Here is a 3,285-nt window from a genome sequence, read left to right as displayed (position 1 = left end):
CGCAGAGTCGCTTCCATTCTGACTGCAGCTCGCGCAGCTCAGTTCATGTGTTTTTCAAGAGAAAAAGAAAATTGTATATGTGCCGTGACGTGCATGTCGAGGTCAGAGGACAAGTTAGTGGAGTCAGCTATCTTTCTACTTTCGCATGGGTCCAGGGGCTCGAACTCATAGTCTTGTACAGCAAACACAATTACCCCTGAGCCACCTCACCGGCGAGTTCCGGGAAAGGCTTTGATGAATGATGTTTGTTGCATCTGCCACCCTAAAGCGAATCTATTTTTTAAAAGCTTTAATTCGCCTTGGGTCCTGATGGTAGGCAATGTTTACTAAGGAAAACACCTGTGAACAAAATCAGACGCCCCTAAAACACTTCCATCAAAGCCCGCCTATATAACACTGCTATCAAAGCCCTCTTATGGCTTGTGCGCATTCTTATGAATATCTGCAACGTGTACTCGCTCACACACAAGGTGAGTGTGGGCTTCTCACAAGACAAGACTGATTTTACACACCTTAACAATAGTTACATATATGATTTGAGAGTTTGGGGGAGTGATGTTGCTCTCAATGGGTCTTAAAAGATAAAAATGTATCCCCTGCCAGGTGGTGGTGACACACTCCTTTAATCCCAGCATTTGGGAGGCAGAGGCAGGTGGATCTATGTGAGTTTGAGGCCGGGCTGGTATACAAAGCTAGTTCCAGGACAGGCTCCAAAGCCACACACACACAAGCCCTGTCTTGAAACACATCCCTCCCAAATACGCACGCGCGCACACACACACATATGCCTTAAAGAAATGCTCTTTAATGAGTGAGATTAGAAACTGGTTTATGAGGTGCACTGTGCAAATTCACATGTTCATAAGATATGAACATCGGCCAAAGAAGAGGTCAGATAAAGTCTTGTTATACATGTCTCAAGGCATGTGCTTTTATTATAAATTTAGTTCATAATCATGTGAAGTTTCCACGGGAAAGTGCAAGTTCCCGGATGAGGAAGGAAATGCTAAATTCAAATGTCTGTACTCTGACATTAGCATGGTTTATCCCTACTTTAATGTTCTTATTTGAAATCCCTTTCACTAATCAAGAAATCTTCATAGTGATTTGTTAGTTGTGTCAAAAACTTTTTGTCTCCTTCAGGGGTGTTTATCTCCCAGTCGGAAGAGAATTAGGGACAGAGTCCTCTGCCTGTCAAGATCTGGGCCTGATGCATGATATCCACAAAGCTCCCAACTGTTCCCTATGTTTGTTCGGCCCAGGAAGGGCCTGCCCAGGGATGGTGGCCTTGAGAGCCGTGGCATAGGCATCAGGCCAGCTGGCCCAAATGGAGTCAAAAGGATACTGACAGGCCAGATACAAGGTTCCAGGATATAGCATCCAAATGATGCTCGGCCATTGGCTTTGTGCCCGGGAGCTCTCTGTGGGGACAGACTCTGAGTGCTGCCTGCAAGGACAGAGAAGGCAGAGGAGTTAGGACCCCATCCTGCTCCCTAGATGGGGCTGGAAGCACTGAGTTTTGGCAATTTGACTCTCCCCTAGCTACTGGAGTAACCCCTAGCCTGGCCATGGTGAAGAGCTGGCCAACTTGCAGTGAGCAACAGCAGCACAACCCAGGTCTCCCTGATTGGGTCACCAGAGTGGGGGATGGCAGACAAGGAGGGGGGAGACGACATGCTCATGCAGACAGGTGAATTAGGAGTAAGTGACGGCTGCCAGTACATGTTCCATACGTTAAGGCATCATGGTTAGACAGCGACTGACAGTGACGACCCGGCCAGAGAGTAATGGTGCTGAATGATAGCCCAGTCTTGGCCCCACGCTGGTGCAGAGACACAAGTGGGCTGGGCAACCCCCAGTAGTCCGCCACCACCTAGAAGTCAGGGTCCAGCCAGGACCTGAGGAAGGAAAGGCGGAACCTGGAGGGACAGGGTGGTTTGGAGGCCTGGGCTGGAACCCCTCCACTGCACAGGCTAGAGACCACGGGGGCGGTGCAAGATGCATTTCAGGGGCCTGAGGACAGGAGGTGGAGCAGAGGCAAACAGAAGAGCTGCCTGCCTGGGTAGCTCAGGGAGGGACACGCTGGTCATTCCGCCCAACTCCCAGCTAGGAGCCCTTCATTCCTTTTTGGTGGTGACACTCCACTCCCACGCTGGGTGCTCAGTCTTGTGATCATCTGTGAAGTGGGACTTGATATTGTAGCTGCCCCAAGCAAACATGCCCTTGGGGTGGGGGAGACTCCTCCATGGGTGTCAGAAACTCATGCTCCTTAGCCCAGAGCCTGGACCACACAGTCAGTCTCGTCAATCTTACTGCCTATCCTGTATGCGAGCTAGAAGTACGCCATGCCTGACACACTGTGCACCAGGAAAGCGATCACCCTTCTGTCAGTACAAAGGACTTTCTTGAAGCTCTTCAGATCACCTGTCCCATCCAGTACCAGAAGGCCTGGAGGTTAGTTGGGTCACAATGATGTTGAGGAGAGACGGCCACTTGTACTTGTTCAGGAATTTCTCATCCTTGTCCAGGTCCTGGATCTCCTGGATGCTCTTCTGGGTTGGGGGCTGGTAGTTGCTAGTGTGCCCACCTTCCTCGTTCTCTGCCGCTGTCTGGGCCAGCTGCTCATGGTGTGTGTGTGGGGGGGGGGGAGTCCTGTTCTTCATTGCTCACCTCCAGCTGGGACACCAGAGACTTGACCATCATTCTTGGGCTCCCTCTCCTGGGTCAAAATTCTTGACTCCCAGCTAGCAAGAAATACAAGCCATAACCCAGGGTGAGAGGCACCTTTTTCCTTCCCATGTCTTAATTATCTCAGTCTTTCTGTCTTGCCTCACTTTCCCCATTTGAGACTTTGATCATAGGGGTTAATGGTGGCTAAGTTTCATTCTCTCTCTCTCTTTCTCTCTCTCTCTCTCTCTCTCTCTCTCTCTCTCTCTCTCTAAGATTTAAATTAAGGTTTGTTTTCTCTTTTTATGTGTATGTGTGCATATGTGTGTCAGTGCCCTGAGACTACAGAAGAGGCATTAGATTCCCTGGTGTTGGTGATACAGGCAGACACTTGATGTGGGTGCTGGGAGGTGAACTTGAGTCTTCAGCCAGAACAGCAAGCACTCTTAATCCTGGAGTCATCCCTCCAGCCTTGAAGCTCCATGTCCCGAGTCTCCACGGTGAACAAGAATGTAGACCCTGCCTGTCCAAGAGTCAGAGTCTGATTTAAGGGGAACCTGAGAGCTCAGAGGCTGCTGTACTCACTTGCTGATGAGATCCTCCCATTTCTAACCAAGA

The 3,285-nt window shown here is 49.9% G+C and overlaps 1 pseudogene; it reads right to left on the bottom strand.

The window, feature by feature from the left end:
- Positions 1-2,117: 2,117 nt before the first annotated feature.
- Positions 2,118-2,934, bottom strand: LOC110341688 (annotated as a pseudogene).
- Between the last annotated feature and the right edge of the window lie 351 nt (positions 2,935-3,285).

Source organism: Mesocricetus auratus, unplaced genomic scaffold (genome assembly GCF_017639785.1).
Source record: "Mesocricetus auratus isolate SY011 unplaced genomic scaffold, BCM_Maur_2.0 Super-Scaffold_100014, whole genome shotgun sequence".
Classification (NCBI taxonomy): Eukaryota; Metazoa; Chordata; class Mammalia; order Rodentia; family Cricetidae; genus Mesocricetus; species Mesocricetus auratus.
Note: the sequence above shows the minus strand (reverse complement) of the source record. Positions and strands in the feature narration are given on the sequence as shown.